The 23,209-nt window shown below is 42.7% G+C and overlaps 1 protein-coding gene and 10 pseudogenes across 11 annotated transcripts in view; 1 reads left to right on the top strand and 10 right to left on the bottom strand.

Moving 5' to 3' along the window:
- The window catches only part of TENM2 (teneurin transmembrane protein 2), a 2,339,501-nt gene that overhangs the window by 2,017,687 nt on the left and 298,605 nt on the right, over positions 1-23,209 (top strand). The window lies entirely within an intron of this gene.
- LOC142748506 (DNA (cytosine-5)-methyltransferase 3A pseudogene) lies at positions 840-1,661 on the bottom strand (annotated as a pseudogene).
- LOC142748505 (DNA (cytosine-5)-methyltransferase 3A pseudogene) lies at positions 4,559-5,416 on the bottom strand (annotated as a pseudogene).
- Positions 6,505-7,326, bottom strand: LOC142748504 (DNA (cytosine-5)-methyltransferase 3A pseudogene; annotated as a pseudogene).
- On the bottom strand, positions 8,350-9,171 carry LOC142748503 (DNA (cytosine-5)-methyltransferase 3A pseudogene; annotated as a pseudogene).
- On the bottom strand, positions 10,260-11,081 carry LOC142748502 (DNA (cytosine-5)-methyltransferase 3A pseudogene; annotated as a pseudogene).
- LOC142748501 (DNA (cytosine-5)-methyltransferase 3A pseudogene) lies at positions 12,105-12,926 on the bottom strand (annotated as a pseudogene).
- Positions 15,824-16,681, bottom strand: LOC142748500 (DNA (cytosine-5)-methyltransferase 3A pseudogene; annotated as a pseudogene).
- LOC142748499 (DNA (cytosine-5)-methyltransferase 3A pseudogene) lies at positions 17,770-18,591 on the bottom strand (annotated as a pseudogene).
- Positions 19,615-20,436, bottom strand: LOC142748498 (DNA (cytosine-5)-methyltransferase 3A pseudogene; annotated as a pseudogene).
- LOC142748497 (DNA (cytosine-5)-methyltransferase 3A pseudogene) lies at positions 21,460-22,281 on the bottom strand (annotated as a pseudogene).

The raw sequence follows: 23,209 nt of genomic DNA, 5'->3' as shown, positions 1-23,209 counted from the left end.
TTGACCTACAGCTCTTCGGTGGTCTTAGGTTGGTTCTACATGGTTCTCCAATGACAATAGACACTGGTAAAATATTTCTTGAGTGGGGTGAAGTGACGGCGGATGGCCAGGACAATCCAGGACCTATCCAGTTCTTGTCGAGAACTGTGGCTTAGTATTGAGACATCTGTATAGTGAGGGTGGGAGTCAAAGACCCCCTCAATCTCTGTGTAACACAAGATGTCCTACTTCCCGTTCATAGTCACCAGGAACATGTGCTGTTTTCCCTGACACAGGAAAATGTGGTTGATGGTTATGGTATGGATTTTAGGGAACTTTTTGATTCTTCTAGTTTTCCAATGATGCTTCATCTTATAATTTGCTGTAGCAACAAGAGGCCTGTTCTTGATGGGCAGGTTACCCCGGAACTTTCAGGCTTAATGATCAGCCAACAATGCATTGGCACCAATCCCCACTGGGTTTATCTGCAAGAGGTAGGATGTAGTTTGCTGGAACATTTATTTCCAAGACGACAACACTTTCAAACAACCAAAGTAATGGTCGATTTTCACCTGGCTGACGTATGACTTTATTCAGCATACGAGGGATCTCAAAAAAGAATTCTTATTTAATGGGGAATACAATTGTTTACTAAAATTTCTACCTGGAACAGCATACTCTGTAGTAACTCAGCCAACCTTCCTCTTGTACAGTATACCCTCAATCTTGACCTATAGCTCTTCAGTGGTCTTGGGTTGATGCTACATGGTTCTGCAATGACATTAGACACTAGTAAATAATTATTTGAGTAGAATGAAGAGACATCAGATGACCAGGACACTCCAGGACCTGCCTAGTTCTTATCGGGAGCTGTGGCTCATTTTGGAGACGTTAGTGTAATAAGGAAATAAATCAAAGACCCTTTCCATCTCTGTGCACAAGAAGACATCCTCCTTCCCACTAATAGTCACCGGGAACTTGTGCTGTTTTCCCTGACAAAGGAAAATGAGGTTGGTGGTTATTGTGCAAATTTTCGGGAACTTTTCAATTCTTCTAGGTTTCGAAAAGTCCTGAAGCTTCATCTTGTCATTTGCTGTAAGAAACAGATGGCTGTTCATGATGGGCCGGTTACCCCAGAAGTATAATTCTTGAGGATTAGTTGACACTGCATTGGCATCAATCTCCAGGAGGTGGGATATAGTTCGCTGGAACATTTTTCCCAAGGCAACAACACTTTCAAACAACCAAAAGAATTTGCGATCTTCACCTGGCTGACTCATGACTTTATTCATCAAACGAGGGATCCCAAAATAGAGTGATCTGGTGCCCACATGGATACCTTTCCAGGCCTAGTTGACCACAAATAGGTCATTACATGGACTACAACCAATGAGCAAATCAAAAGGCTCCAATTCTATTACCTGTTTGCGAATAATGTGCTGCATGTCACCCACATGTTCAATCTCTCCAGGATGTTGCACTCTTCCTATTGCTATAGCGTCCTCACACACCTCCGATGAAGGATATTGTTTAAATTTGATATCAAGTGTTTGTAACACTAGTAAGTCTTTTACAATTCTATCAAAGATTGATCGGACTCTAATTAGCCTCCTCCTTTCTGCAAGTAGTGGAGGGTAAATAGCTTGTGGGTCATAGTCCAAGCAGAGGTTGTTAGACAGCATGTACTGCAGGTGGGTGTGTCAGTGTTCCATTTTGTGCAGTAAGTCATGGACATTCTCCTTTCTACACATATAGCCTCCCTAACTGCCTGAGCTGTACCTGGCCTGACCACCAAGTCTACACAGAAGCATATCTATTTTCTCTGGTAACTCAGCCTGCCTTCCTCATCTACATGATACCCCATTCTTGACCTACAGCTCTTCGGTGGTCTTAGGTTGGTTCTACATGGTTCTCCAATGACAATAGACACTGGTAAAATATTTCTTGAGTGGGGTGAAGTGACGGCGGATGGCCAGGACAATCCAGGACCTATCCAGTTCTTGTCGAGAACTGTGGCTTAGTATTGAGACATCTGTATAGTGAGGGTGGGAGTCAAAGACCCCCTCAATCTCTGTGTAACACAAGATGTCCTACTTCCCGTTCATAGTCACCAGGAACATGTGCTGTTTTCCCTGACACAGGAAAATGTGGTTGATGGTTATGGTATGGATTTTAGGGAACTTTTTGATTCTTCTAGTTTTCCAATGATGCTTCATCTTATAATTTGCTGTAGCAACAAGAGGCCTGTTCTTGATGGGCAGGTTACCCCAGAACTTTCAGGCTTAATGATCAGCCAACAATGCATTGGCACCAATCCCCACTGGGTTTATCTGCAAGAGGTAGGATGTAGTTTGCTGGAACATTTATTTCCAAGACGACAACACTTTCAAACAACCAAAGTAATGGTCGATTTTCACCTGGCTGACGTATGACTTTATTCAGCATACGAGGGATCTCAAAAAATAATTCTTATTTAATGGGGAATACAATTGTTTACTAAAATTTCTACCTGGAACAGCATACTCTGTAGTAACTCAGCCAACCTTCCTCTTGTACAGTATACCCTCAATCTTGACCTATAGCTCTTCAGTGGTCTTGGGTTGATGCTACATGGTTCTGCAATGACATTAGACACTAGTAAATAATTATTTGAGTAGAATGAAGAGACATCAGATGACCAGGACACTCCAGGACCTGCCTAGTTCTTATCGGGAGCTGTGGTTCATTTTGGAGACGTTAGTGTAATAAGGAAAGAAATCAAAGACCCTTTCCATCTCTGTGCACAAGAAGACATCCTCCTTCCCACTAATAGTCACCGGGAACTTGTGCTGTTTTCCCTGACAAAGGAAAATGAGGTTGATGGTTATTGTGCAAATTTTAGGGAACTTTTCAATTCTTCTAGGTTTCCAAAAGTCCTGAAGCTTCATCTTGTCATTTGCTGTAAGAAACAGATGGCTGTTCATGATGGGCAGGTTACCCCAGAAGTATAATTCTTGAGGATTAGTTGACACTGCATTGGCATCAATCTCCAGGAGGTGGGATGTAGTTCGCTGGAACATTTTTCCCAAGGCAACAGCACTTTCAAACAACCAAAAGAATTTGCGATCTTCACCTGGCTGACTCATGACTTTATTCATCAAACGAGGGATCCCAAAATAGAGTGATCTGGTGCCCACATGGATACCTTTCCAGGCCTAGTTGACCACAAATAGGTCATTACATGGACTGCAACCAATGAGCAAATCAAAAGGCTCCAATTCTATTACCTGTTTGCGAACAATGTGCTGCATGTCACCCACATGTTCAATCTCTCCAGGATGTTGCACTCTTCCTATTGCTATAGCGTCCTCACACACCTCCGATGAAGGATATTGTTTAAATTTGATATCAAGTGTTTGTAACACTACTAAGTCTTTTACAATTCTATCAAAGATTGATCGGACTCTAATTAGCCTCCTCCTTTCTGCAAGTAGTGGAGGGTAAATAGCTTGTGGGTCATAGTCCAAGCAGAGGTTGTTAGACAGCATGTACTGCAGGTGGGTGTGTCAGTGTTCCATTTTGTGCAGTAAGTCATGGACATTCTCCTTTCTACACATATAGCCTCCCTAACTGCCTGAGCTGTACCTGGCCTGACCACCAAGTCTACACAGAAGCATATCTATTTTCTGTGGTAACTCAGCCTGCCTTCCTCATCTACATGATACCCCATTCTTGACCTACAGCTCTTCGGTGGTCTTAGGTTGGTTCTACATGGTTCTCCAATGACAATAGACACTGGTAAAATATTTATTGAGTGGGGTGAAGTGACGGCGGATGGCCAGGACAATCCAGGACCTATCCAGTTCTTGTCGAGAACTGTGGCTTAGTATTGAGACATCTGTATAGTGAGGGTGGGAGTCAAAGACCCCCTCAATCTCTGTGTAACACAAGATGTCCTACTTCCCGTTCATAGTCACCAGGAACATGTGCTGTTTTCCCTGACACAGGAAAATGTGGTTGATGGTTATGGTATGGATTTTAGGGAACTTTTTGATTCTTCTAGTTTTCCAATGATGCTTCATCTTATAATTTGCTGTAGCAACAAGAGGCCTGTTCTTGATGGGCAGGTTACCCCAGAACTTTCAGGCTTAATCATCAGCCAACAATGCATCGGGTCTTTGATTCCCACCCTCACTATACAGATGTCTCAAGACTAAGCCACAGTTCTCGACGCATTGGCACCAATCCCCACTGGGTTAATCTCCAAGAGGTAGGATGTAGTTTGCTGGAACATTTATTTCCAAGACGACAACACTTTCAAACAACCAAAGTAATGGTCGATTTTCACCTGGCTGACGCATGACTTTATTCAGCATACGAGGGATCTCAAAAAAGAATTCTTATTTAATGGGGAATACAATTGTTTACTAAAATTTCTACCTGGAACAGCATACTCTGTAGTAACTCAGCCAACCTTCCTCTTGTACAGTATACCCTCAATCTTGACCTATAGCTCTTCAGTGGTCTTGGGTTGATGCTACATGGTTCTGCAATGACATTAGACACTAGTAAATAATTATTTGAGTAGAATGAAGAGACATCAGATGACCAGGACACTCCAGGACCTGCCTAGTTCTTATCGGGAGCTGTGGCTCATTTTGGAGACGTTAGTGTAATAAGGAAATAAATCAAAGACCCTTTCCATCTCTGTGCACAAGAAGACATCCTCCTTCCCACTAATAGTCACCGGGAACTTGTGCTGTTTTCCCTGACAAAGGAAAATGAGGTTGGTGGTTATTGTGCAAATTTTCGGGAACTTTTCAATTCTTCTAGGTTTCGAAAAGTCCTGAAGCTTCATCTTGTCATTTGCTGTAAGAAACAGATGGCTGTTCATGATGGGCCGGTTACCCCAGAAGTATAATTCTTGAGGATTAGTTGACACTGCATTGGCATCAATCTCCAGGAGGTGGGATATAGTTCGCTGGAACAATTTTCCCAAGGCAACAACACTTTCAAACAACCAAAAGAATTTGCGATCTTCACCTGGCTGACTCATGACTTTATTCATCAAACGAGGGATCCCAAAATAGAGTTATCTGGTGCCCACATGGATACCTTTCCAGGCCTAGTTGACCACAAATAGGTCATTACATGGACTACAACCAATGAGCAAATCAAAAGGCTCCAATTCTATTACCTGTTTGCGAATAATGTGCTGCATGTCACCCACATGTTCAATCTCTCCAGGATGTTGCACTCTTCCTATTGCTATAGCGTCCTCACACACCTCCGATGAAGGATATTGTTTAAATTTGATATCAAGTGTTTGTAACACTAGTAAGTCTTTTACAATTCTATCAAAGATTGATCGGACTCTAATTAGCCTCCTCCTTTCTGCAAGTAGTGGAGGGTAAATAGCTTGTGGGTCATAGTCCAAGCAGAGGTTGTTAGACAGCATGTACTGCAGGTGGGTGTGTCAGTGTTCCATTTTGTGCAGTAAGTCATGGACATTCTCCTTTCTACACATATAGCCTCCCTAACTGCCTGAGCTGTACCTGGCCTGACCACCAAGTCTACACAGAAGCATATCTATTTTCTCTGGTAACTCAGCCTGCCTTCCTCATCTACATGATACCCCATTCTTGACCTACAGCTCTTCGGTGGTCTTAGGTTGGTTCTACATGGTTCTCCAATGACAATAGACACTGGTAAAATATTTCTTGAGTGGGGTGAAGTGACGGCGGATGGCCAGGACAATCCAGGACCTATCCAGTTCTTGTCGAGAACTGTGGCTTAGTATTGAGACATCTGTATAGTGAGGGTGGGAGTCAAAGACCCCCTCAATCTCTGTGTAACACAAGATGTCCTACTTCCCGTTCATAGTCACCAGGAACATGTGCTGTTTTCCCTGACACAGGAAAATGTGGTTGATGGTTATGGTATGGATTTTAGGGAACTTTTTGATTCTTCTAGTTTTCCAATGATGCTTCATCTTATAATTTGCTGTAGCAACAAGAGGCCTGTTCTTGATGGGCAGGTTACCCCAGAACTTTCAGGCTTAATCATCAGCCAACAATGCATCGGGTCTTTGATTCCCACCCTCACTATACAGATGTCTCAAGACTAAGCCACAGTTCTCGACGCATTGGCACCAATCCCCACTGGGTTAATCTCCAAGAGGTAGGATGTAGTTTGCTGGAACATTTATTTCCAAGACGACAACACTTTCAAACAACCAAAGTAATGGTCGATTTTCACCTGGCTGACGCATGACTTTATTCAGCATACGAGGGATCTCAAAAAAGAATTCTTATTTAATGGGGAATACAATTGTTTACTAAAATTTCTACCTGGAACAGCATACTCTGTAGTAACTCAGCCAACCTTCCTCTTGTACAGTATACCCTCAATCTTGACCTATAGCTCTTCAGTGGTCTTGGGTTGATGCTACATGGTTCTGCAATGACATTAGACACTAGTAAATAATTATTTGAGTAGAATGAAGAGACATCAGATGACCAGGACACTCCAGGACCTGCCTAGTTCTTATCGGGAGCTGTGGCTCATTTTGGAGACGTTAGTGTAATAAGGAAATAAATCAAAGACCCTTTCCATCTCTGTGCACAAGAAGACATCCTCCTTCCCACTAATAGTCACCGGGAACTTGTGCTGTTTTCCCTGACAAAGGAAAATGAGGTTGGTGGTTATTGTGCAAATTTTCGGGAACTTTTCAATTCTTCTAGGTTTCGAAAAGTCCTGAAGCTTCATCTTGTCATTTGCTGTAAGAAACAGATGGCTGTTCATGATGGGCCGGTTACCCCAGAAGTATAATTCTTGAGGATTAGTTGACACTGCATTGGCATCAATCTCCAGGAGGTGGGATATAGTTCGCTGGAACATTTTTCCCAAGGCAACAACACTTTCAAACAACCAAAAGAATTTGCGATCTTCACCTGGCTGACTCATGACTTTATTCATCAAACGAGGGATCCCAAAATAGAGTGATCTGGTGCCCACATGGATACCTTTCCAGGCCTAGTTGACCACAAATAGGTCATTACATGGACTACAACCAATGAGCAAATCAAAAGGCTCCAATTCTATTACCTGTTTGCGAACAATGTGCTGCATGTCACCCACATGTTCAATCTCTCCAGGATGTTGCACTCTTCCTATTGCTATAGCGTCCTCACACACCTCCGATGAAGGATATTGTTTAAATTTGATATCAAGTGTTTGTAACACTAGTAAGTCTTTTACAATTCTATCAAAGATTGATCGGACTCTAATTAGCCTCCTCCTTTCTGCAAGTAGTGGAGGGTAAATAGCTTGTGGGTCATAGTCCAAGCAGAGGTTGTTAGACAGCATGTACTGCAGGTGGGTGTGTCAGTGTTCCATTTTGTGCAGTAAGTCATGGACATTCTCCTTTCTACACATATAGCCTCCCTAACTGCCTGAGCTGTACCTGGCCTGACCACCAAGTCTACACAGAAGCATATCTATTTTCTCTGGTAACTCAGCCTGCCTTCCTCATCTACATGATACCCCATTCTTGACCTACAGCTCTTCGGTGGTCTTAGGTTGGTTCTACATGGTTCTCCAATGACAATAGACACTGGTAAAATATTTCTTGAGTGGGGTGAAGTGATGGCGGATGGCCAGGACAATCCAGGACCTATCCAGTTCTTGTCGAGAACTGTGGCTTTGTATTGAGACATCTGTATAGTGAGGGTGGGAGTCAAAGACCCCCTCAATCTCTGTGTAACACAAGATGTCCTACTTCCCGTTCATAGTCACCAGGAACATGTGCTGTTTTCCCTGACACAGGAAAATGTGGTTGATGGTTATGGTATGGATTTTAGGGAACTTTTTGATTCTTCTAGTTTTCCAATGATGCTTCATCTTATAATTTGCTGTAGCAACAAGAGGCCTGTTCTTGATGGGCAGGTTACCCCAGAACTTTCAGGCTTAATGATCAGCCAACAATGCATTGGCACCAATCCCCACTGGGTTTATCTGCAAGAGGTAGGATGTAGTTTGCTGGAACATTTATTTCCAAGACGACAACACTTTCAAACAACCAAAGTAATGGTCGATTTTCACCTGGCTGACGTATGACTTTATTCAGCATACGAGGGATCTCAAAAAAGAATTCTTATTTAATGGGGAATACAATTGTTTACTAAAATTTCTACCTGGAACAGCATACTCTGTAGTAACTCAGCCAACCTTCCTCTTGTACAGTATACCCTCAATCTTGACCTATAGCTCTTCAGTGGTCTTGGGTTGATGCTACATGGTTCTGCAATGACATTAGACACTAGTAAATAATTATTTGAGTAGAATGAAGAGACATCAGATGACCAGGACACTCCAGGACCTGCCTAGTTCTTATCGGGAGCTGTGGCTCATTTTGGAGACGTTAGTGTAATAAGGAAATAAATCAAAGACCCTTTCCATCTCTGTGCACAAGAAGACATCCTCCTTCCCACTAATAGTCACCGGGAACTTGTGCTGTTTTCCCTGACAAAGGAAAATGAGGTTGGTGGTTATTGTGCAAATTTTCGGGAACTTTTCAATTCTTCTAGGTTTCGAAAAGTCCTGAAGCTTCATCTTGTCATTTGCTGTAAGAAACAGATGGCTGTTCATGATGGGCCGGTTACCCCAGAAGTATAATTCTTGAGGATTAGTTGACACTGCATTGGCATCAATCTCCAGGAGGTGGGATATAGTTCGCTGGAACAATTTTCCCAAGGCAACAACACTTTCAAACAACCAAAAGAATTTGCGATCTTCACCTGGCTGACTCATGACTTTATTCATCAAACGAGGGATCCCAAAATAGAGTTATCTGGTGCCCACATGGATACCTTTCCAGGCCTAGTTGACCACAAATAGGTCATTACATGGACTACAACCAATGAGCAAATCAAAAGGCTCCAATTCTATTACCTGTTTGCGAATAATGTGCTGCATGTCACCCACATGTTCAATCTCTCCAGGATGTTGCACTCTTCCTATTGCTATAGCGTCCTCACACACCTCCGATGAAGGATATTGTTTAAATTTGATATCAAGTGTTTGTAACACTAGTAAGTCTTTTACAATTCTATCAAAGATTGATCGGACTCTAATTAGCCTCCTCCTTTCTGCAAGTAGTGGAGGGTAAATAGCTTGTGGGTCATAGTCCAAGCAGAGGTTGTTAGACAGCATGTACTGCAGGTGGGTGTGTCAGTGTTCCATTTTGTGCAGTAAGTCATGGACATTCTCCTTTCTACACATATAGCCTCCCTAACTGCCTGAGCTGTACCTGGCCTGACCACCAAGTCTACACAGAAGCATATCTATTTTCTCTGGTAACTCAGCCTGCCTTCCTCATCTACATGATACCCCATTCTTGACCTACAGCTCTTCGGTGGTCTTAGGTTGGTTCTACATGGTTCTCCAATGACAATAGACACTGGTAAAATATTTCTTGAGTGGGGTGAAGTGACGGCGGATGGCCAGGACAATCCAGGACCTATCCAGTTCTTGTCGAGAACTGTGGCTTAGTATTGAGACATCTGTATAGTGAGGGTGGGAGTCAAAGACCCCCTCAATCTCTGTGTAACACAAGATGTCCTACTTCCCGTTCATAGTCACCAGGAACATGTGCTGTTTTCCCTGACACAGGAAAATGTGGTTGATGGTTATGGTATGGATTTTAGGGAACTTTTTGATTCTTCTAGTTTTCCAATGATGCTTCATCTTATAATTTGCTGTAGCAACAAGAGGCCTGTTCTTGATGGGCAGGTTACCCCAGAACTTTCAGGCTTAATCATCAGCCAACAATGCATCGGGTCTTTGATTCCCACCCTCACTATACAGATGTCTCAAGACTAAGCCACAGTTCTCGACGCATTGGCACCAATCCCCACTGGGTTAATCTCCAAGAGGTAGGATGTAGTTTGCTGGAACATTTATTTCCAAGACGACAACACTTTCAAACAACCAAAGTAATGGTCGATTTTCACCTGGCTGACGCATGACTTTATTCAGCATACGAGGGATCTCAAAAAAGAATTCTTATTTAATGGGGAATACAATTGTTTACTAAAATTTCTACCTGGAACAGCATACTCTGTAGTAACTCAGCCAACCTTCCTCTTGTACAGTATACCCTCAATCTTGACCTATAGCTCTTCAGTGGTCTTGGGTTGATGCTACATGGTTCTGCAATGACATTAGACACTAGTAAATAATTATTTGAGTAGAATGAAGAGACATCAGATGACCAGGACACTCCAGGACCTGCCTAGTTCTTATCGGGAGCTGTGGCTCATTTTGGAGACGTTAGTGTAATAAGGAAATAAATCAAAGACCCTTTCCATCTCTGTGCACAAGAAGACATCCTCCTTCCCACTAATAGTCACCGGGAACTTGTGCTGTTTTCCCTGACAAAGGAAAATGAGGTTGGTGGTTATTGTGCAAATTTTCGGGAACTTTTCAATTCTTCTAGGTTTCGAAAAGTCCTGAAGCTTCATCTTGTCATTTGCTGTAAGAAACAGATGGCTGTTCATGATGGGCCGGTTACCCCAGAAGTATAATTCTTGAGGATTAGTTGACACTGCATTGGCATCAATCTCCAGGAGGTGGGATATAGTTCGCTGGAACATTTTTCCCAAGGCAACAACACTTTCAAACAACCAAAAGAATTTGCGATCTTCACCTGGCTGACTCATGACTTTATTCATCAAACGAGGGATCCCAAAATAGAGTGATCTGGTGCCCACATGGATACCTTTCCAGGCCTAGTTGACCACAAATAGGTCATTACATGGACTACAACCAATGAGCAAATCAAAAGGCTCCAATTCTATTACCTGTTTGCGAACAATGTGCTGCATGTCACCCACATGTTCAATCTCTCCAGGATGTTGCACTCTTCCTATTGCTATAGCGTCCTCACACACCTCCGATGAAGGATATTGTTTAAATTTGATATCAAGTGTTTGTAACACTAGTAAGTCTTTTACAATTCTATCAAAGATTGATCGGACTCTAATTAGCCTCCTCCTTTCTGCAAGTAGTGGAGGGTAAATAGCTTGTGGGTCATAGTCCAAGCAGAGGTTGTTAGACAGCATGTACTGCAGGTGGGTGTGTCAGTGTTCCATTTTGTGCAGTAAGTCATGGACATTCTCCTTTCTACACATATAGCCTCCCTAACTGCCTGAGCTGTACCTGGCCTGACCACCAAGTCTACACAGAAGCATATCTATTTTCTCTGGTAACTCAGCCTGCCTTCCTCATCTACATGATACCCCATTCTTGACCTACAGCTCTTCGGTGGTCTTAGGTTGGTTCTACATGGTTCTCCAATGACAATAGACACTGGTAAAATATTTCTTGAGTGGGGTGAAGTGATGGCGGATGGCCAGGACAATCCAGGACCTATCCAGTTCTTGTCGAGAACTGTGGCTTTGTATTGAGACATCTGTATAGTGAGGGTGGGAGTCAAAGACCCCCTCAATCTCTGTGTAACACAAGATGTCCTACTTCCCGTTCATAGTCACCAGGAACATGTGCTGTTTTCCCTGACACAGGAAAATGTGGTTGATGGTTATGGTATGGATTTTAGGGAACTTTTTGATTCTTCTAGTTTTCCAATGATGCTTCATCTTATAATTTGCTGTAGCAACAAGAGGCCTGTTCTTGATGGGCAGGTTACCCCAGAACTTTCAGGCTTAATGATCAGCCAACAATACATTGGCACCAATCCCCACTGGGTTTATCTGCAAGAGGTAGGATGTAGTTTGCTGGAACATTTATTTCCAAGACGACAACACTTTCAAACAACCAAAGTAATGGTCGATTTTCACCTGGCTGACGTATGACTTTATTCAGCATACGAGGGATCTCAAAAAAGAATTCTTATTTAATGGGGAATACAATTGTTTACTAAAATTTCTACCTGGAACAGCATACTCTGTAGTAACTCAGCCAACCTTCCTCTTGTACAGTATACCCTCAATCTTGACCTATAGCTCTTCAGTGGTCTTGGGTTGATGCTACATGGTTCTGCAATGACATTAGACACTAGTAAATAATTATTTGAGTAGAATGAAGAGACATCAGATGACCAGGACACTCCAGGACCTGCCTAGTTCTTATCGGGAGCTGTGGCTCATTTTGGAGACGTTAGTGTAATAAGGAAATAAATCAAAGACCCTTTCCATCTCTGTGCACAAGAAGACATCCTCCTTCCCACTAATAGTCACCGGGAACTTGTGCTGTTTTCCCTGACAAAGGAAAATGAGGTTGGTGGTTATTGTGCAAATTTTCGGGAACTTTTCAATTCTTCTAGGTTTCGAAAAGTCCTGAAGCTTCATCTTGTCATTTGCTGTAAGAAACAGATGGCTGTTCATGATGGGCCGGTTACCCCAGAAGTATAATTCTTGAGGATTAGTTGACACTGCATTGGCATCAATCTCCAGGAGGTGGGATATAGTTCGCTGGAACATTTTTCCCAAGGCAACAACACTTTCAAACAACCAAAAGAATTTGCGATCTTCACCTGGCTGACTCATGACTTTATTCATCAAACGAGGGATCCCAAAATAGAGTGATCTGGTGCCCACATGGATACCTTTCCAGGCCTAGTTGACCACAAATAGGTCATTACATGGACTACAACCAATGAGCAAATCAAAAGGCTCCAATTCTATTACCTGTTTGCGAATAATGTGCTGCATGTCACCCACATGTTCAATCTCTCCAGGATGTTGCACTCTTCCTATTGCTATAGCGTCCTCACACACCTCCGATGAAGGATATTGTTTAAATTTGATATCAAGTGTTTGTAACACTAGTAAGTCTTTTACAATTCTATCAAAGATTGATCGGACTCTAATTAGCCTCCTCCTTTCTGCAAGTAGTGGAGGGTAAATAGCTTGTGGGTCATAGTCCAAGCAGAGGTTGTTAGACAGCATGTACTGCAGGTGGGTGTGTCAGTGTTCCATTTTGTGCAGTAAGTCATGGACATTCTCCTTTCTACACATATAGCCTCCCTAACTGCCTGAGCTGTACCTGGCCTGACCACCAAGTCTACACAGAAGCATATCTATTTTCTCTGGTAACTCAGCCTGCCTTCCTCATCTACATGATACCCCATTCTTGACCTACAGCTCTTCGGTGGTCTTAGGTTGGTTCTACATGGTTCTCCAATGACAATAGACACTGGTAAAATATTTCTTGAGTGGGGTGAAGTGACGGCGGATGGCCAGGACAATCCAGGACCTATCCAGTTCTTGTCGAGAACTGTGGCTTAGTATTGAGACATCTGTATAGTGAGGGTGGGAGTCAAAGACCCCCTCAATCTCTGTGTAACACAAGATGTCCTACTTCCCGTTCATAGTCACCAGGAACATGTGCTGTTTTCCCTGACACAGGAAAATGTGGTTGATGGTTATGGTATGGATTTTAGGGAACTTTTTGATTCTTCTAGTTTTCCAATGATGCTTCATCTTATAATTTGCTGTAGCAACAAGAGGCCTGTTCTTGATGGGCAGGTTACCCCAGAACTTTCAGGCTTAATGATCAGCCAACAATGCATTGGCACCAATCCCCACTGGGTTTATCTGCAAGAGGTAGGATGTAGTTTGCTGGAACATTTATTTCCAAGACGACAACACTTTCAAACAACCAAAGTAATGGTCGATTTTCACCTGGCTGACGTATGACTTTATTCAGCATACGAGGGATCTCAAAAAATAATTCTTATTTAATGGGGAATACAATTGTTTACTAAAATTTCTACCTGGAACAGCATACTCTGTAGTAACTCAGCCAACCTTCCTCTTGTACAGTATACCCTCAATCTTGACCTATAGCTCTTCAGTGGTCTTGGGTTGATGCTACATGGTTCTGCAATGACATTAGACACTAGTAAATAATTATTTGAGTAGAATGAAGAGACATCAGATGACCAGGACACTCCAGGACCTGCCTAGTTCTTATCGGGAGCTGTGGTTCATTTTGGAGACGTTAGTGTAATAAGGAAAGAAATCAAAGACCCTTTCCATCTCTGTGCACAAGAAGACATCCTCCTTCCCACTAATAGTCACCGGGAACTTGTGCTGTTTTCCCTGACAAAGGAAAATGAGGTTGATGGTTATTGTGCAAATTTTAGGGAACTTTTCAATTCTTCTAGGTTTCCAAAAGTCCTGAAGCTTCATCTTGTCATTTGCTGTAAGAAACAGATGGCTGTTCATGATGGGCAGGTTACCCCAGAAGTATAATTCTTGAGGATTAGTTGACACTGCATTGGCATCAATCTCCAGGAGGTGGGATGTAGTTCGCTGGAACATTTTTCCCAAGGCAACAGCACTTTCAAACAACCAAAAGAATTTGCGATCTTCACCTGGCTGACTCATGACTTTATTCATCAAACGAGGGATCCCAAAATAGAGTGATCTGGTGCCCACATGGATACCTTTCCAGGCCTAGTTGACCACAAATAGGTCATTACATGGACTGCAACCAATGAGCAAATCAAAAGGCTCCAATTCTATTACCTGTTTGCGAACAATGTGCTGCATGTCACCCACATGTTCAATCTCTCCAGGATGTTGCACTCTTCCTATTGCTATAGCGTCCTCACACACCTCCGATGAAGGATATTGTTTAAATTTGATATCAAGTGTTTGTAACACTACTAAGTCTTTTACAATTCTATCAAAGATTGATCGGACTCTAATTAGCCTCCTCCTTTCTGCAAGTAGTGGAGGGTAAATAGCTTGTGGGTCATAGTCCAAGCAGAGGTTGTTAGACAGCATGTACTGCAGGTGGGTGTGTCAGTGTTCCATTTTGTGCAGTAAGTCATGGACATTCTCCTTTCTACACATATAGCCTCCCTAACTGCCTGAGCTGTACCTGGCCTGACCACCAAGTCTACACAGAAGCATATCTATTTTCTGTGGTAACTCAGCCTGCCTTCCTCATCTACATGATACCCCATTCTTGACCTACAGCTCTTCGGTGGTCTTAGGTTGGTTCTACATGGTTCTCCAATGACAATAGACACTGGTAAAATATTTATTGAGTGGGGTGAAGTGACGGCGGATGGCCAGGACAATCCAGGACCTATCCAGTTCTTGTCGAGAACTGTGGCTTAGTATTGAGACATCTGTATAGTGAGGGTGGGAGTCAAAGACCCCCTCAATCTCTGTGTAACACAAGATGTCCTACTTCCCGTTCATAGTCACCAGGAACATGTGCTGTTTTCCCTGACACAGGAAAATGTGGTTGATGGTTATGGTATGGATTTTAGGGAACTTTTTGATTCTTCTAGTTTTCCAATGATGCTTCATCTTATAATTTGCTGTAGCAACAAGAGGCCTGTTCTTGATGGGCAGGTTACCCCAGAACTTTCAGGCTTAATCATCAGCCAACAATGCATCGGGTCTTTGATTCCCACCCTCACTATACAGATGTCTCAAGACTAAGCCACAGTTCTCGACGCATTGGCACCAATCCCCACTGGGTTAATCTCCAAGAGGTAGGATGTAGTTTGCTGGAACATTTATTTCCAAGACGACAACACTTTCAAACAACCAAAGTAATGGTCGATTTTCACCTGGCTGACGCATGACTTTATTCAGCATACGAGGGATCTCAAAAAAGAATTCTTATTTAATGGGGAATACAATTGTTTACTAAAATTTCTACCTGGAACAGCATACTCTGTAGTAACTCAGCCAACCTTCCTCTTGTACAGTATACCCTCAATCTTGACCTATAGCTCTTCAGTGGTCTTGGGTTGATGCTACATGGTTCTGCAATGACATTAGACACTAGTAAATAATTATTTGAGTAGAATGAAGAGACATCAGATGACCAGGACACTCCAGGACCTGCCTAGTTCTTATCGGGAGCTGTGGCTCATTTTGGAGACGTTAGTGTAATAAGGAAATAAATCAAAGACCCTTTCCATCTCTGTGCACAAGAAGACATCCTCCTTCCCACTAATAGTCACCGGGAACTTGTGCTGTTTTCCCTGACAAAGGAAAATGAGGTTGGTGGTTATTGTGCAAATTTTCGGGAACTTTTCAATTCTTCTAGGTTTCGAAAAGTCCTGAAGCTTCATCTTGTCATTTGCTGTAAGAAACAGATGGCTGTTCATGATGGGCCGGTTACCCCAGAAGTATAATTCTTGAGGATTAGTTGACACTGCATTGGCATCAATCTCCAGGAGGTGGGATATAGTTCGCTGGAACAATTTTCCCAAGGCAACAACACTTTCAAACAACCAAAAGAATTTGCGATCTTCACCTGGCTGACTCATGACTTTATTCATCAAACGAGGGATCCCAAAATAGAGTGATCTGGTGCCCACATGGATACCTTTCCAGGCCTAGTTGACCACAAATAGGTCATTACATGGACTACAACCAATGAGCAAATCAAAAGGCTCCAATTCTATTACCTGTTTGCGAATAATGTGCTGCATGTCACCCACATGTTCAATCTCTCCAGGATGTTGCACTCTTCCTATTGCTATAGCGTCCTCACACACCTCCGATGAAGGATATTGTTTAAATTTGATATCAAGTGTTTGTAACACTAGTAAGTCTTTTACAATTCTATCAAAGATTGATCGGACTCTAATTAGCCTCCTCCTTTCTGCAAGTAGTGGAGGGTAAATAGCTTGTGGGTCATAGTCCAAGCAGAGGTTGTTAGACAGCATGTACTGCAGGTGGGTGTGTCAGTGTTCCATTTTGTGCAGTAAGTCATGGACATTCTCCTTTCTACACATATAGCCTCCCTAACTGCCTGAGCTGTACCTGGCCTGACCACCAAGTCTACACAGAAGCATATCTATTTTCTCTGGTAACTCAGCCTGCCTTCCTCATCTACATGATACCCCATTCTTGACCTACAGCTCTTCGGTGGTCTTAGGTTGGTTCTACATGGTTCTCCAATGACAATAGACACTGGTAAAATATTTCTTGAGTGGGGTGAAGTGACGGCGGATGGCCAGGACAATCCAGGACCTATCCAGTTCTTGTCGAGAACTGTGGCTTAGTATTGAGACATCTGTATAGTGAGGGTGGGAGTCAAAGACCCCCTCAATCTCTGTGTAACACAAGATGTCCTACTTCCCGTTCATAGTCACCAGGAACATGTGCTGTTTTCCCTGACACAGGAAAATGTGGTTGATGGTTATGGTATGGATTTTAGGGAACTTTTTGATTCTTCTAGTTTTCCAATGATGCTTCATCTTATAATTTGCTGTAGCAACAAGAGGCCTGTTCTTGATGGGCAGGTTACCCCAGAACTTTCAGGCTTAATCATCAGCCAACAATGCATCGGGTCTTTGATTCCCACCCTCACTATACAGATGTCTCAAGACTAAGCCACAGTTCTCGACGCATTGGCACCAATCCCCACTGGGTTAATCTCCAAGAGGTAGGATGTAGTTTGCTGGAACATTTATTTCCAAGACGACAACACTTTCAAACAACCAAAGTAATGGTCGATTTTCACCTGGCTGACGCATGACTTTATTCAGCATACGAGGGATCTCAAAAAAGAATTCTTATTTAATGGGGAATACAATTGTTTACTAAAATTTCTACCTGGAACAGCATACTCTGTAGTAACTCAGCCAACCTTCCTCTTGTACAGTATACCCTCAATCTTGACCTATAGCTCTTCAGTGGTCTTGGGTTGATGCTACATGGTTCTGCAATGACATTAGACACTAGTAAATAATTATTTGAGTAGAATGAAGAGACATCAGATGACCAGGACACTCCAGGACCTGCCTAGTTCTTATCGGGAGCTGTGGCTCATTTTGGAGACGTTAGTGTAATAAGGAAATAAATCAAAGACCCTTTCCATCTCTGTGCACAAGAAGACATCCTCCTTCCCACTAATAGTCACCGGGAACTTGTGCTGTTTTCCCTGACAAAGGAAAATGAGGTTGGTGGTTATTGTGCAAATTTTCGGGAACTTTTCAATTCTTCTAGGTTTCGAAAAGTCCTGAAGCTTCATCTTGTCATTTGCTGTAAGAAACAGATGGCTGTTCATGATGGGCCGGTTACCCCAGAAGTATAATTCTTGAGGATTAGTTGACACTGCATTGGCATCAATCTCCAGGAGGTGGGATATAGTTCGCTGGAACATTTTTCCCAAGGCAACAACACTTTCAAACAACCAAAAGAATTTGCGATCTTCACCTGGCTGACTCATGACTTTATTCATCAAACGAGGGATCCCAAAATAGAGTGATCTGGTGCCCACATGGATACCTTTCCAGGCCTAGTTGACCACAAATAGGTCATTACATGGACTACAACCAATGAGCAAATCAAAAGGCTCCAATTCTATTACCTGTTTGCGAACAATGTGCTGCATGTCACCCACATGTTCAATCTCTCCAGGATGTTGCACTCTTCCTATTGCTATAGCGTCCTCACACACCTCCGATGAAGGATATTGTTTAAATTTGATATCAAGTGTTTGTAACACTAGTAAGTCTTTTACAATTCTATCAAAGATTGATCGGACTCTAATTAGCCTCCTCCTTTCTGCAAGTAGTGGAGGGTAAATAGCTTGTGGGTCATAGTCCAAGCAGAGGTTGTTAGACAGCATGTACTGCAGGTGGGTGTGTCAGTGTTCCATTTTGTGCAGTAAGTCATGGACATTCTCCTTTCTACACATATAGCCTCCCTAACTGCCTGAGCTGTACCTGGCCTGACCACCAAGTCTACACAGAAGCATATCTATTTTCTCTGGTAACTCAGCCTGCCTTCCTCATCTACATGATACCCCATTCTTGACCTACAGCTCTTCGGTGGTCTTAGGTTGGTTCTACATGGTTCTCCAATGACAATAGACACTGGTAAAATATTTCTTGAGTGGGGTGAAGTGATGGCGGATGGCCAGGACAATCCAGGACCTATCCAGTTCTTGTCGAGAACTGTGGCTTTGTATTGAGACATCTGTATAGTGAGGGTGGGAGTCAAAGACCCCCTCAATCTCTGTGTAACACAAGATGTCCTACTTCCCGTTCATAGTCACCAGGAACATGTGCTGTTTTCCCTGACACAGGAAAATGTGGTTGATGGTTATGGTATGGATTTTAGGGAACTTTTTGATTCTTCTAGTTTTCCAATGATGCTTCATCTTATAATTTGCTGTAGCAACAAGAGGCCTGTTCTTGATGGGCAGGTTACCCCAGAACTTTCAGGCTTAATGATCAGCCAACAATGCATTGGCACCAATCCCCACTGGGTTTATCTGCAAGAGGTAGGATGTAGTTTGCTGGAACATTTATTTCCAAGACGACAACACTTTCAAACAACCAAAGTAATGGTCGATTTTCACCTGGCTGACGTATGACTTTATTCAGCATACGAGGGATCTCAAAAAAGAATTCTTATTTAATGGGGAATACAATTGTTTACTAAAATTTCTACCTGGAACAGCATACTCTGTAGTAACTCAGCCAACCTTCCTCTTGTACAGTATACCCTCAATCTTGACCTATAGCTCTTCAGTGGTCTTGGGTTGATGCTACATGGTTCTGCAATGACATTAGACACTAGTAAATAATTATTTGAGTAGAATGAAGAGACATCAGATGACCAGGACACTCCAGGACCTGCCTAGTTCTTATCGGGAGCTGTGGCTCATTTTGGAGACGTTAGTGTAATAAGGAAATAAATCAAAGACCCTTTCCATCTCTGTGCACAAGAAGACATCCTCCTTCCCACTAATAGTCACCGGGAACTTGTGCTGTTTTCCCTGACAAAGGAAAATGAGGTTGGTGGTTATTGTGCAAATTTTCGGGAACTTTTCAATTCTTCTAGGTTTCGAAAAGTCCTGAAGCTTCATCTTGTCATTTGCTGTAAGAAACAGATGGCTGTTCATGATGGGCCGGTTACCCCAGAAGTATAATTCTTGAGGATTAGTTGACACTGCATTGGCATCAATCTCCAGGAGGTGGGATATAGTTCGCTGGAACATTTTTCCCAAGGCAACAACACTTTCAAACAACCAAAAGAATTTGCGATCTTCACCTGGCTGACTCATGACTTTATTCATCAAACGAGGGATCCCAAAATAGAGTGATCTGGTGCCCACATGGATACCTTTCCAGGCCTAGTTGACCACAAATAGGTCATTACATGGACTACAACCAATGAGCAAATCAAAAGGCTCCAATTCTATTACCTGTTTGCGAATAATGTGCTGCATGTCACCCACATGTTCAATCTCTCCAGGATGTTGCACTCTTCCTATTGCTATAGCGTCCTCACACACCTCCGATGAAGGATATTGTTTAAATTTGATATCAAGTGTTTGTAACACTAGTAAGTCTTTTACAATTCTATCAAAGATTGATCGGACTCTAATTAGCCTCCTCCTTTCTGCAAGTAGTGGAGGGTAAATAGCTTGTGGGTCATAGTCCAAGCAGAGGTTGTTAGACAGCATGTACTGCAGGTGGGTGTGTCAGTGTTCCATTTTGTGCAGTAAGTCATGGACATTCTCCTTTCTACACATATAGCCTCCCTAACTGCCTGAGCTGTACCTGGCCTGACCACCAAGTCTACACAGAAGCATATCTATTTTCTCTGGTAACTCAGCCTGCCTTCCTCATCTACATGATACCCCATTCTTGACCTACAGCTCTTCGGTGGTCTTAGGTTGGTTCTACATGGTTCTCCAATGACAATAGACACTGGTAAAATATTTCTTGAGTGGGGTGAAGTGACGGCGGATGGCCAGGACAATCCAGGACCTATCCAGTTCTTGTCGAGAACTGTGGCTTAGTATTGAGACATCTGTATAGTGAGGGTGGGACTCAAAGACCCCCTCAATCTCTGTGTAACACAAGATGTCCTACTTCCCGTTCATAGTCACCAGGAACATGTGCTGTTTTCCCTGACACAGGAAAATGTGGTTGATGGTTATGGTATGGATTTTAGGGAACTTTTTGATTCTTCTAGTTTTCCAATGATGCTTCATCTTATAATTTGCTGTAGCAACAAGAGGCCTGTTCTTGATGGGCAGGTTACCCCAGAACTTTCAGGCTTAATGATCAGCCAACAATGCATTGGCACCAATCCCCACTGGGTTTATCTGCAAGAGGTAGGATGTAGTTTGCTGGAACATTTATTTCCAAGACGACAACACTTTCAAACAACCAAAGTAATGGTCGATTTTCACCTGGCTGACGTATGACTTTATTCAGCATACGAGGGATCTCAAAAAAGAATTCTTATTTAATGGGGAATACAATTGTTTACTAAAATTTCTACCTGGAACAGCATACTCTGTAGTAACTCAGCCAACCTTCCTCTTGTACAGTATACCCTCAATCTTGACCTATAGCTCTTCAGTGGTCTTGGGTTGATGCTACATGGTTCTGCAATGACATTAGACACTAGTAAATAATTATTTGAGTAGAATGAAGAGACATCAGATGACCAGGACACTCCAGGACCTGCCTAGTTCTTATCGGGAGCTGTGGCTCATTTTGGAGACGTTAGTGTAATAAGGAAATAAATCAAAGACCCTTTCCATCTCTGTGCACAAGAAGACATCCTCCTTCCCACTAATAGTCACCGGGAACTTGTGCTGTTTTCCCTGACAAAGGAAAATGAGGTTGGTGGTTATTGTGCAAATTTTCGGGAACTTTTCAATTCTTCTAGGTTTCGAAAAGTCCTGAAGCTTCATCTTGTCATTTGCTGTAAGAAACAGATGGCTGTTCATGATGGGCCGGTTACCCCAGAAGTATAATTCTTGAGGATTAGTTGACACTGCATTGGCATCAATCTCCAGGAGGTGGGATATAGTTCGCTGGAACATTTTTCCCAAGGCAACAACACTTTCAAACAACCAAAAGAATTTGCGATCTTCACCTGGCTGACTCATGACTTTATTCATCAAACGAGGGATCCCAAAATAGAGTGATCTGGTGCCCACATGGATACCTTTCCAGGCCTAGTTGACCACAAATAGGTCATTACATGGACTACAACCAATGAGCAAATCAAAAGGCTCCAATTCTATTACCTGTTTGCGAATAATGTGCTGCATGTCACCCACATGTTCAATCTCTCCAGGATGTTGCACTCTTCCTATTGCTATAGCGTCCTCACACACCTCCGATGAAGGATATTGTTTAAATTTGATATCAAGTGTTTGTAACACTAGTAAGTCTTTTACAATTCTATCAAAGATTGATCGGACTCTAATTAGCCTCCTCCTTTCTGCAAGTAGTGGAGGGTAAATAGCTTGTGGGTCATAGTCCAAGCAGAGGTTGTTAGACAGCATGTACTGCAGGTGGGTGTGTCAGTGTTCCATTTTGTGCAGTAAGTCATGGACATTCTCCTTTCTACACATATAGCCTCCCTAACTGCCTGAGCTGTACCTGGCCTGACCACCAAGTCTACACAGAAGCATATCTATTTTCTCTGGTAACTCAGCCTGCCTTCCTCATCTACATGATACCCCATTCTTGACCTACAGCTCTTCGGTGGTCTTAGGTTGGTTCTACATGGTTCTCCAATGACAATAGACACTGGTAAAATATTTCTTGAGTGGGGTGAAGTGACGGCGGATGGCCAGGACAATCCAGGACCTATCCAGTTCTTGTCGAGAACTGTGGCTTAGTATTGAGACATCTGTATAGTGAGGGTGGGAGTCAAAGACCCCCTCAATCTCTGTGTAACACAAGATGTCCTACTTCCCGTTCATAGTCACCAGGAACATGTGCTGTTTTCCCTGACACAGGAAAATGTGGTTGATGGTTATGGTATGGATTTTAGGGAACTTTTTGATTCTTCTAGTTTTCCAATGATGCTTCATCTTATAATTTGCTGTAGCAACAAGAGGCCTGTTCTTGATGGGCAGGTTACCCCAGAACTTTCAGGCTTAATGATCAGCCAACAATGCATTGGCACCAATCCCCACTGGGTTTATCTGCAAGAGGTAGGATGTAGTTTGCTGGAACATTTATTTCCAAGACGACAACACTTTCAAACAACCAAAGTAATGGTCGATTTTCACCTGGCTGACGTATGACTTTATTCAGCATACGAGGGATCTCAAAAAAGAATTCTTATTTAATGGGGAATACAATTGTTTACTAAAATTTCTACCTGGAACAGCATACTCTGTAGTAACTCAGCCAACCTTCCTCTTGTACAGTATACCCTCAATCTTGACCTATAGCTCTTCAGTGGTCTTGGGTTGATGCTAC

Source organism: Rhinoderma darwinii, chromosome 3 (assembly GCF_050947455.1).
Source record: "Rhinoderma darwinii isolate aRhiDar2 chromosome 3, aRhiDar2.hap1, whole genome shotgun sequence".
Taxonomy (NCBI): domain Eukaryota; kingdom Metazoa; phylum Chordata; class Amphibia; order Anura; family Rhinodermatidae; genus Rhinoderma; species Rhinoderma darwinii.
This window is presented reverse-complemented; position numbering and strand designations above follow the sequence as displayed.